The following is a 12,779-nucleotide window of genomic DNA, read 5'->3' on the forward strand; positions in this document are numbered from 1 at the left end:
AGAGAGAGAGAGAGAGAGAGAGAGAGAGAGAGAGAGAGAGAGAGAAACAAATAAACTGCAGGAGGCAGTTTCAATTAATGATAACCACAGCCAGCAAAGTGAGCAGAGCTGCTGTGAGTAACAGAGTCTACCTCTATTTCTGAGACTGTTGGCAAAGTGATGCAGAAAGCCTCCAAAGTGCTGCTGCTGTTTGAGAACAGCATCCAGACGTCAGTGTTTGTTTAAGAGGCTGTCCAGGTCCCATCTCAACCTTCATGGAACAACTCTCCATGGACACAGAGCCAAACATTGCCGTAAACCATAATAGTAAAGAACAAAAACTAAAAAGAGAAAAAAAACTTAGTAGTAGCTTTTAAAAGTCATCAAACTTCTCCAGAAGAACTCAGCACTTTTTTCTCAGTATCCTGATTTAGCAACAACAAGGGTGGGACAACTTCATTTGTCAACACTACATTTTCCCCGGGTCCAACTGGATTTCAATAGCTGTTGAAAAACAATCTTAACCCCAAACCTTGCGCTCATCAAGGAAACAAATGATTGAGTTTATATACAATTATAACAATACTGTATATTAATTGTTAACATAATTTAACTTGCTGTAAATAGAAGACCTGAACAAGCCAAGCAGCCCACAACAACCCACCCTATTGCCAACATACAAAAAGCTGATAATGAGTGACTCATCAGTGCTAATTTACTGAGCTTATTTTATCAGCAAACTTCACAGGCCTGGAGAAACCTTGCTAAGGCAGAATGGATGAACAGCATGAAGCTGATATCAACATGGTCACACCGTCAAAGAACTGCCAGGTCGAGTGTGTATGTGTGTGTGTGCTGCTACGTCAATGCCCTTTAAAATACAGTACACACATATTTCTGTTATTGCCGCCCAACCAATCAATATATCTCTGTAAATGGGATACATTACTTCCACTCAGTCTATTGCTTCAACAGCAATCCTAGTACATGTCCAATCTCTCATTACCGCTGAACGCACCTTCTCTTTCTGCTTTCCATGTTAATCCTGAAATAATGAACTTGCCCCAGCAGTGTGGCTCTGAGCGCAGGGCCAGCCACCAGCTGGAGCATTTGGAAATATGTGCATGTGGCTGAGCATGCATGTGTGTCACAGTATGTCGATTTGGCATAGCCATTCCACTTACTCCAGTTCTTATATAATGGAGATCATTCCAGAAAAATCTAACAGCAAACTCAGGCCATGACGCAGTAACGGTGAAAGGGCCACGATGCCGGAGGGAGAGAACAACATCACTACAGATCACAAATGTTATTCACTCAATGGAGCCAATAAAATACACACACAAGCGCACACTTGTGGCAGTCCAAACACACACCGCTGAACTACAAATTAATCTTTGAAAACATGTCTGCAAATGGATCTGTTTTCTTACTTGTTATACATCTGTGCTTGCTTTTGTTCAAGCATTCAGTTTGACTGTGGCGCAGCCAGATTGCTTTAGAAAACCTGTTTTTCCAACGTAAGCATTACTGGAGTAGGTGTTTGTCTGCAAGATAGAGAGAGCGCAAGAGAGGAGGACAATGGATCAAGTGTTTCGAGGCACTGTATGTTTCAACATCACCTACGGAGAGCAATCTGCCATGGCGTTAGCCTTGGGTTTGCCCAGCCAATCTAAATCAAAGATGCCCCAGACTTCAACAGTAGTGTTGTCATTATTCTTAAGCACCATCTGAAAAGTAAAGCAAAAAAACAACAAAAACAACTCAGAGCAACTGCAAAAAATGCTCGACAGTTGTGCTGTTGGCGTTTTTTCTTCCCTTAACAAAATAGAAATTACATTCTGTATGATCCAGACCAGACAATTACTGACGGCTGTAATCAGAGGGCAGGTCACTCAAAGACTATCCTGTCAGCGTGAGGTCATCTTGGTTTGTGGGTAAAGCAAACTTCCTGGCACTATTCTTGAAAAACCCAAACCACACACTTTCAGAGAATAAATCAGGAAATGGATTACATTCTGGTGGTTTCAAAAAGTTTTCAGAATCCTTTACTAGTGTAACTGTAAAATACATTTACATATGAATCTATACTGTTTAACCCATAATAAGAAAATGGGCCTTTTTCAGGGAGGTGCCCAAGAACTTCAGAAGTTCTCTGCAGAGATCTAAGAAGCTGCTGTAAGGACGATCATCTCAGAAGCCCATCAATCAGACAAGTAAGGTACAATGGCAACGTGGGAGCCACTTTCAGTGAAACGCACATGACAGCTTGCTTAAAGTTTATCAAGTTCATGGGTTTCGGGGGCGTAGCTTTGACGAAAGGACCGATGGGAGGGGGTAGGAGGTATCGGTTGCATATTTTCCAAGTGTAGCCTACTCTTGCTAGCTTTTCCAGGACTACCAACACTAGCTTTAAGGCAGCAACAATTTATTTCACTGAAAACATAATGTGGCTGACTTTTGTAGAACTTTTCCCATGTGTGAGAATAACGTCTAAGATTATTAGATCTTAGACCTCATTCTATTTGTCAAAAGCACTAATACAGCATTAACACAAGCTTCATTTTAAATCAACAGAGAGGATTTGTATTTGTAATCGTCCATATTTAAGATTGTTTTGCGATGCAAACGGAACATACTGACTAATGGCTCCTTGTGTCCCTGCTCTTATAGCCTGTGAAGTTAAGAGGAGACAGGTTAACCTCTATAGCCCGGTCACAGAGATAACTGTAGCACCTGCGTAATCTATCTTTGCCGTCCTACCCATTTGCCTGCACTTCCATTCTGCTCGGCTACCCCCCCGCTCACGGACTGAAAGCTTTGCCGTGTGGTGGTAGGGGGTGCTTAGCTTGTCGAAAAACCTGGAGTGCACACAAAACAGCTCATGCATGCAAAATGTCTGATATACACTCCATCTCAATTAATATTTGAAACCCTACAGCTCAATCTCTCATTGCTCGCCTTCTGCCGACCCTCTGCCACTCTGAGAGCTGCTCCAGACGATCCATCGTGTTTGTATTGACTGCTGCCTCAGCGAGGCGGGGGGGTACTCAGTGACTCATTGAAGTGTAAAGTGAAAACCTCAGAATGTGTCCTCATCAGCGGCTGCAAAATGCCTTCTGAGGCTGAATTTATAGGATATTCCAGGGGGTTGTGGGGGGGTAACATTTTAGCCAAGCTGATTTGTAATGATGAAAGGAAGTTTAACAAGACGGCTCCTCCTTTGGTTAGAGATCGATAAAAAGACACAAAACAAGTTGGACAAATCAAGAGAATGTAACTGCTGCCACTTCGCTAAAAAGTTGGTCTTTAGCAAACGACAAGTGACAACGAGCAAATCTCTGGGACAGTGTGTAAAAGTTGCATGCAGCAAGTGGCGCTTAGCAGTGGATACACTTATTCCCATCGCAGAGTCAATCAAACACAAAGTCTACAAGGAAGAGCACGTTGTCTAACTCAACTGACAAGCTCACATCCATCCAACGACCAACTGCAGACATTTGAGACAACAGGAACTCTGTGTGTGTGTGTGTGTGTGTGTGTGTGTGTGTGTGTGTGTGTGTGTGTGTGTGTGTGTGTGTACACAAGCATATATGTGTATGACAGTGAATGCTCTCCCTGTTTTTGCATTACTAAACTAATGCTGATTATTGTGTTGGAGATATTGTGTTAAACGTAGGGGAAAATATATTTTCATAACAAATATCTGCAGTAGTGTAGACAAGGCTTATGATTTATAGAAAAATGTCCTTTAGTTATACTGCAGTTGTATTTCTGTGTGACCAGTTTTGAAATGCGGTTATTGAAGTTTATTTTAATCGGTCAACACTATTTTCTCATCAAAGTTGCAACTGGTGATTCTTTAATTCTCCACTTGCAACCATGGAGATAGCACACATTTGTATTAACCCTCTCTTTTGCCACGATATAATTCCAGAAATCCTTTCAGCAATGACTAATCAAATATTTGAAAAGCAACAATCATAACAATCATGTCTAAACATGACATTAAGAATGAAAGTACAAAGTAAGTAAAGTGAAAGGTTAAACAGTAGTTGTGTTTTATTGAATAAACCCTCCTGACCTCTCAGCTCATATTAGATCAGAGTAGATTAGATGAAAGACTTTGTTGATCCTGAGGGAAATTTGGGATCTAGTAGCTTTGGACTCACTATTTCCAGAATCCAAAATAAATATGAAGCAGCATTTAGTTTTTGGATCATAATTCTGGGACCTCGCTGGAGTAGCTTTGTATGATCCAGAGATCAAGTGGATCCTGTTATGCAGTCGCTCAGTTGAGCCGATCATCCGGGAGCTTGTCCAGAAGCACCGAGCACTTGTGAGCAAACTGCAGTGTAAACCTGCACCTTTGGTTATTTGTACGCTGGAGTTTATTAAATGCCTTTAATACTACTCAAGTACTGTTTCGGGAGAATGAGCGGTGCTCGGAGCGAAGGACCATTTAAGGAAATCCCTCATGTTCACAGCCGTCTGATGCTGGAGTTTCTGTCGCACGGGGATTATACTTCTGCATATGTTTACCTCATTATTAGAAACCACGTTTAAAATGAACATCCAATAACATAACAGTATATATGACAAAAAAAATAAAGGAGAAGAATAATAGGTCCGCTTCAAGTGGCTGCACACTGATGAAAGCTTTGGCGTTTCTCTCCTCTGTGTATTATTTCAATAAAGGTATTCAAGAAAAATGATATTTTAGTTGATTGAAGGTGGGTTTTCCAGGCTCATATCTCTGCTATGTACATCATTCTGTCTTCAGATGTTCACACACACACACAGAGAGTTCTTAACAAATGTGCGACCATTCTTTCTTCAACATACACACTCTCTCTTTCACAGTCTTCCCGTATCCACAGTGCTAATTATAGTTTGCCCATTAATCAGCAAGAGCTGTAATTATACTAATTCCAGTGTGTAATCTGATCAAGGTGAGCGAGATCAAATCACAGTCTCTCTCTCCCGCAAGGCTTTAAGGGGGTTTCAGCGATGGTGGCGACGGCAGAGAGGTTGTAAAAAAAAGGTTTTAGACCACAACACTGACTCGGTACGGTGGCTGATTAGAGGGACAATCGCTCTCGTCTGTAAGCCATTACGGCGGCTAAATAGCTTTTATTAAATTAGCAATAGGGTACGGTTGGCTACTTACAGTCAAACTGTTGCAACTGTGCAATCGTCAACAATGTTTGGTCGGGTTTTGAGTGTCTTTTACTTTCTGTGTTTTTTCACCTCAACAGCCGGGAGTCTCAAGTGTTTAATAAAGAAATAAACTGCATTTAAGGCATATTTAACAGATTTTAGACATGGTTTACTCTTATCTGCTTTGCTTGACTTAGAAAAAAAATAATTAACCACATTTTTCAAATAATACGGAGAAACAACACTGAATCAAACAGCAGCAGATGAAGTTTTTCTAAAGGATAAAAGAACTTCACGTGTTTTTCCAGTGAGGTCGTCCGTTTTCCAGGGTTTAGATTTAAAGACCCGGTGTCAAGTGAAGACAAACACAAACTTGAATAATGTTTGGTTATTGAACATGCGTCCAAAGTAGACGTGATGGCGGTCGGGTGGTGATATTTTTCACAGAGAGCTGACCACCACACTGTTTATTCTGAGCCGAAGTAACACAATATTCCACAGTCTGTTCTGTGGTCTGTGTCAGTCGAGACGCTTTTGTGCAGAGATCATATCTGAATTTCGGTGTAGCTCTGTACACACACACACACATCTATCTGTGAAGGGTGTGTGCGGCTGGCAGTTCCTTTTGTGAAGACTTGAAATGAAATGCTCAGAACGACAGATAACCACAACACAACAACACAGACATGCATGGTGGATTTTTATCACTGTGAGGTGCTTCCATAAACAGCACTGGGCTGTTTTATATTTGGGCCTGTCTGTAATTATCGTGTGTACTGGATGTCAGATCAGACGGGCTGATCTGAAGCAGAGCCGTCTGTAATCATCATGCCAAGCGGGTGTTAACTGTTTTTTGTAGAAAGCCGGGATGTGGATGTGAATGTGTGTGTTTGACGATGTAAGTTTATCATTGCATCGTGCAGCTCAAGTCTACACCAGATCTAGAAAAGAAAACCAAGTAAGCTACATTCTTATATGTTAAGAATTTAAATACTTACTAATTTGGGCAACACAATTGGTTTTGAGTTCTATTTAGATTCTTGGAGTGTTTTTTCCAGTGGTGTGGAGAAGAAAAAGCTAATTCCTCTCAAAGCAATTTGAATTCCTCACATCAGTTGAGCCTTAACTTTAAATTTAACCATCATATAAAATACCTGAAGAGGCAAAACTAGTTCTACAACACCTATGAAACAACACCATGTACTATTTTGATATGCCTGGGACTGACTTTATGACCATGCTAGTGAAAAAATATGCAGAATACGTAAAACATCATGTTACTTACTGAGCTACTATGACAATACAGTGATATATCTCTCTGTAACAAGCTTATGATAATATGGGTATATTAGGATCAGTGTATTCTGTATGTCTGCCTCAAATACACTGGAGTACATTAAAGACACTGTATGTAGGGCTGACAGAGGTGATGTGCACCTTCGACAAGTCGTCAGCGTATCGCAGGACTGACGTAAAGAAAAAAAACAACGATTCACGCTCACCCTCACAGTGACAGGCAATTAGACTCCCAGTCAACCCAACCTGCACGTCTTTGCGCTGTGAGAGAAGGATGGAGCGCCAGGAGAAAACCCACTCAGGCAGAGGCAGAACATGCGATCTCCACTCATAAAAGACGTAGGCTGCTGACCACTGCATCGTCGTGCCAACACAATTCAAAACTGTTTTATAGTTCGTCCAGCGCTCGTTCGATGAGCCCCATCCCCGTTAAATACTCTCACTGTTGCTGTCGAGGAGTTTACAATGACATCGGCAGATTTACTACTCAAACCAACATTTTTTAAAGCAACGGGTTCTTGATTTCAGATAGATAGACACAAGCAGTGTCTGATTTCTCGCCAGTGACGATTGATTAATCCGGCTGAAATAACAACTGATGCAAGCTGTTTTTATTTGCTGTAGATGACATTTGGTTGAAAACAAATCATCAAAAACAAGAAACTATAGAAAAGAATCAAGAAAAGTGAAATTTCTTGGCTAAATACATGATTTCAAGCTAAAAGACTGAAGGTAAAGCTCCATGCTCCTGACAAAAGTAAAAGATGTTGAGCTTTTTTCAAACTGTTAACAAGACCCAAGTCTACATACAATAATACAACGTAGGTCACAAACTGTATTTTTAACTGGTAACCCTACAAAATAAATTATACACTATTGGATCTTGTAAGTGTTATGTTAGCACCACAGCTGTAGTAACAGTTTGCAGAGTTTAAACACACAACTCTGTCAAGTGTTTTTGCTGCAACTTGTGGTTTTGGAAAGATGATAAAAAATAGACACCACCCTCTAAACTCTTTATATAACCAGTAGTTTTCTATCTAGAGCACAACGCACTGAACTTCAGTGTGTGGAGGAATCCACAATGTAGAGAAAAACTGTCTGATGGAAGAGTTTACCTTCAAATTCAATAATATTAGTTGAGTTCACTTTCCACTTATATGCAATAGATGGCATCTGTATATAGGCCTAAAGGAATCCAGCATCAGTCAGGCTCTATTGGACATTCTGCTTCACACATAATCAAAACCAGTGTATAATCACATCAACACTGACTATATATACACACAATATGTCAAGTTGAATAATAACAACACGTGGGATCATTACTTATGCCAGACATACACAGAACTGATGTTACAGTAAAGATACGTAAACACAACCCGGCCGTTGTAGTTTAATCACTGCTCCATATGCACCAAGTCTCATCTGCAGTGTGCACAGTGTAAAGCAGATGTCACTGAGACAGTAAGCAGACTCACTCTGCACCAGCACTGATAGTAGTGCAGCACCGCCTCAGTGACTACAGTTCTTTTGTATCTGGTCACCGCTCCCACTTTCAGGTTCCAAAAACAAACGTGGGCTTCTGATAGGGGATCTGTCCGTCTCCTGTCTGGTCACAGGGACAGATGGTGGGAATCTAGTGTATATATACATATAGAGGATACTTTTGTATGACAGCGAGCAAGGATTGAAAAAAAACAAAAAAACACAGAGCTGTGAAAGTGAGAAACAGATCAACAGAGGGTGGGAGCCGAGTGTGAAAACACGCAGGTACTCTCCAGATGGATTCTTCACATATAAATACATACTCATCAGTGTGATGTGAACACGTCTGACTGCTGGATCATACACAACATATGCTACAAGAATATCTGAAGAGAGATGAGCCAAAACATAAAATTATACGGCAACACAACATTTATTTAAGGATATCTCAGAACGCTGATGTGTATTTTCACACTAGATCACTGCACCACATGCGCTGAGAAGAGTCATAATCAGCAGCTTTTCAAAACAGGCGAGTGATTTATGAGGATCAGAATATGAGAAGGGGAGATAGAAATTAGGATTGATCTTTAAAATGAAGCCAAATTAAAGTAATCTAATCTCTTTTGAGATGACAAAACTAATGCCGCACCATCTTTGTTTCACCTTTATCGTGTTCCTTTTGTTTACCTGGCGTTTTGGTTTTCTCATCTCGCTGCAGAAGCTGCTCTGGGTGAGTAACGTTAATCCATCTCCTGCTCTTTTCTACCTTTGTCTTCCGCACTTGGACTCCTGAGGGAAAACTTTTTAAGTGGTGATCACTTTTCTATGCCAGCTGGAAAATGGACAGCACCCTCGCTTCCTGCTTGTGATCTGGGAACCAAGAAGTGCACGACCATCTGTTACATGTGGCCAGTCAGGGCCCCTTTGGACTGGTGTGGGACAGAGGTATTCAGGCTGTGACAGGGAGGGAGGGGACATGAGGCAAGGGGTCAGAAGACAGGACACAGGGTCACATGAAAAGGACGGGTGCTGATTTGGTCAACTTATCAGCGCGGTACTGCAGCACACAGCAGAATTAAGCTCCTATAAAACCAATCATTTCATGGGGCTGGAACTCAATAAATGTTAGTTTAATAATAGGATCCTGAACAATCTGGGGAGCAGTGTTAACGCCCCTTTGCTAATATGGGTCAGCTCAGTAGTTTTGCTACAGAACCTGCATATTACCGAGCAGAGCGTTAGCAGAGAAATCTAATATAAAGGCAGATAATTGTAAAACAGCAGTGGTGGTTACAGCATGTTCAAAATGCAGCTGCCAGACCCTTAACCAAATCACGTAAGCATAATCATATCTCCCCGTATTAGCTTCGCTTGATTGGCTGCCTGTTTTTTAGAATTGATTTCAGAATATTGCTGTTGACTTTCAAGGCACTGCATGGTTTGGCACCAAGCTACTTGACTGAGCTTCTAAATCAGCTCGCAGCCTCAGATCTTCTGACGAGGCTCTCTTAGATATTCCTCAATAGTCAAGACTAAAGAGCGAAAGTGACAGGACCCCTAATGTCAGTTCTTTTGCTGTTACTTTAGTTTCTTTTATCCTTTTTTTTTGCCATTACTTTTAAAACTACATTGTCTTTGGGTTAGTTTACAAATTTCCTTGGATGTTTTGTATTTGTCCTCTTTGTGAAACATTTTGTAACAGCTGTTTTAAAAGGTGCCATATAAATAAAGCTATTATTATTAGTAGTAATTTCTCTAGTGCAATATTTGTAATCGTCTTGTGCTTGAAATTTGTGACACAACACAACACTCGATGCTGAACCTGCTGACCCCGGGTCCCAGCTGTGGGACCCGGGGTCAGTTTTTCCAGCAGTTCCTATTTCATTGCCTTAGTGCTTAGATGTACAAAAAAAACATGTGCTCACTACAAAGATGAAATATGGCTGATGTATTTCCTGGAGGTATAATGATTAAATCATTGGAGGCAGCCACCTTTGCAGAAAATGGGTTAAATAAGGTCTGTTATTAATGCACATGCAGCTCTCATCTTCCACTACGACCTGACACTGTATAATGCAATGTATCATTGTCATCAATACATCTGCAACAATGCCAACAAGACAAAATGTACTAGTGCTCGAAGTGCATTAAAGCACCACAGACATTATTGAGGGAATAGCAATTTTTCCTCAAGTGATTTTTCTTGTTTTTGTCACAATTTAGCTGAATTCCCTCCACAACGTAACGTTGAATTAGTCTACCTTTCCTTTTTAACACCACTTGATGTTGTTTTTCCACAAATCAAATCAACATGAGCATCATGAGTCAGCAACTCAACGACATGTGCATACAAAAAAACCAGGAGTGCCACGAGCTTGTTAAATGTCTTACTCCACTGCCCTGCAGCAGCACAGCGCACTGGAGCTGGATGAGCGCTGGCTATCTTGCCTACGCTGCACTAAATATTCATTACAATAATAGAGGTGAGGTAGAAGCATGAAGGCAGGATGCCAATGCCACTCGATAATGTTTTTTTTCGTAGACCCCGTCCGACTTGATAAATATGCACATCTTTCAAACAGGCTACAGCCATAAACACACAAATATCAGCACGCACGCACGCACGCACGCACGCACGCACACACACACACACACACACACACACACACACACACACACACACACACACACACACACACACACACACACACACACACACACACACACACACACACACACACACACACACACACACACACACACACACGGAACAAGACAGTAGCTCAAAGGACGGTATTACAGACAATTGAAATTAACAGCAGTTTTGGCTCATTTGTCTAGATGCAAAAGGCTGTGCTATTACAGTATGACAATCTAAGGAAATATGTATACATTGAAAGATATATACAAAGAAGAAAATGTGTGCTTACGTCATCTGGGGCTGATACAGAGGCTGACACAGGCCTCTGCTCTTTACTGTATGCTAGAGCTGACAATACTGTTCAATGCCTTTCTGTATTTTTCCCCCAGCTTTACCCTGGGAAAAATAAAAAAAAGAAATCCTCATGAATGCAGCCTGGTGCCATCACCTGAGTGCCACTGGGCACAGCCCCCACCTGTGGTGATGAGAATCCAAGGCAGCCCTCCTTCTCTACCTGACAGTTGTTTCCCTCTGGCGCTGAGCAGGAAAATGAGGACTATTTAAGAGGAGTGCAAGGAGGGCAGTAAATGTCTCCTCTTGTTAATAATACCAGCTTTGTCTGAGCTTTCCCTGGCTCTGCACAGTGAGAGGAGCTGCTACTTGTTTAATATGTTTGACGAATAATAAAAAAACAAACAGAAAAGGGGTCTCATCTTGTAGTTGGGGGATGTGCAAGAGAGAATGGTCTAAATTGGATGCAGCAAAGGAAAGGACATGCTACCTTTTGGCTTTTAAAATAAGTCAAGCTCCAAAAAACACTGAGTCCAACACTTCCCTTGACGCCACTCGATAATATATTTTTAGCACAGATTTTACCTGGTGGTTTAACACACACATCTTTCAATTTCTACGATTTGAATCAAAGGTTTTCAGTTAAAACTAGAAGAAGTAGAGCGCATACGTCCGCCAGGGCCCAAAACTCCTCGTAAATACAATACACCAAATCAATGCACCACATTTCACACACTCATAGATATCAGTCATGCATTATTCGTGTTATCTTGTTAACAAACAAACCAACAAACAAATGGACAGGGTTGAAAACACCCTCCCTGGCAGAGGTAAATAAAAAAAAATCTAAACCCTTAAAATCTGAGCCACACGCTGTTTCTACAGGCGTCGTTACTCCCAGAGATGAGTCAACCCACTTACATCTTGTGTCAATGACGGGGAGAAGAACATGGGAACGTACTGTATGTACTGTATATAAATGAATGCATTTCCATGCAGTATAATTAATCGCCCCCACGTAGCAGAGCAAAGGTTTTGAGATTCAATCGAGCTGGGGGTAAAGGGAGGAGACAGGCAGAGGGAGACAAACAGGGATGGAGGAAGAGTCGAGGATCCCCTGATATTTGAGCTAGTCTAAAAATAGCCACGCTGGAGCGGAGATATGAGTTGTACTCCTCAAAGACCTCAAAGAGGAGAAAAAAAACATGCATATATCCACTCCGCTATGGAGCTGAGCAGTTAAGGTGATGCGAGCTGGCATCTGGCACATGTATATGTTTATGTTTATGACATCTTCACTTCTGAATGACTGGTAATGTTAGCCGTCATTTGGCCATCAGCCACTGGAAAAAACGATGATGGACCCCTGCAGTCAGCAGAGTGAAACTTTGTAGGTACAATGCCGATTTTGTCACAGATATCAGTGCCTTTCTGTTGACATGACTTTATTCTGTTGATCAAAGAGGAAAAGCCGGGAATGGGAGGTTCAGGTGCCAAGTTTTCACAGCGCATCTGCAGCAATGTCACCTCAAAACACCTTTTGATTGTTTTATGAATTTCATTCTTTCTTTGTGCTCATTCCTCATTCGATCGTAGTCTCAGAAATCTGTATTTTCTATTCAAATAAACCCACCTATTGATTTGTTAGGAATGAAGGCCACATAGGTTTCCCGCATTGGAACCTGTAAGTCACATTGTGTACAAGTTCCAGCTAAAAGTCTTAAATGTCACAGTCGTGGACTCACCGTTCCACAGAGTAATCACAGGGAGAGCTGGTTCATGTGCCGATCCTCTGCAGTCCACAAATGCCAAACACAGCTCCTGCAGGAAAAAAAGATAAATCGTTAATGAATCTGTGACTCCGTGCATTATGCATTCTATAGTTCAGGATAAGGTCACTTTGTTATTGTCTTAAAAATAC

The 12,779-nt window shown here is 41.3% G+C and overlaps 1 protein-coding gene across 2 annotated transcripts in view; it reads right to left on the bottom strand.

The window, feature by feature from the left end:
• The window catches only part of adarb1b (adenosine deaminase RNA specific B1b), a 110,197-nt gene that overhangs the window by 58,759 nt on the left and 38,659 nt on the right, over positions 1 to 12,779 (bottom strand). The window contains exon 2 of one of the 2 annotated variants that reach the window (XM_034575194.1): positions 12,604 to 12,679. The gene's annotated coding sequence lies outside the window, so the exon portion shown is untranslated. Of the gene's footprint in view, positions 1 to 12,601; positions 12,680 to 12,779 lie in introns of both variants that reach the window. The other variant, XM_034575193.1, reaches the window with a different exon arrangement.

This window comes from Hippoglossus hippoglossus, chromosome 21 (assembly GCF_009819705.1).
Source record: "Hippoglossus hippoglossus isolate fHipHip1 chromosome 21, fHipHip1.pri, whole genome shotgun sequence".
NCBI classification, from domain to species: Eukaryota; Metazoa; Chordata; class Actinopteri; order Pleuronectiformes; family Pleuronectidae; genus Hippoglossus; species Hippoglossus hippoglossus.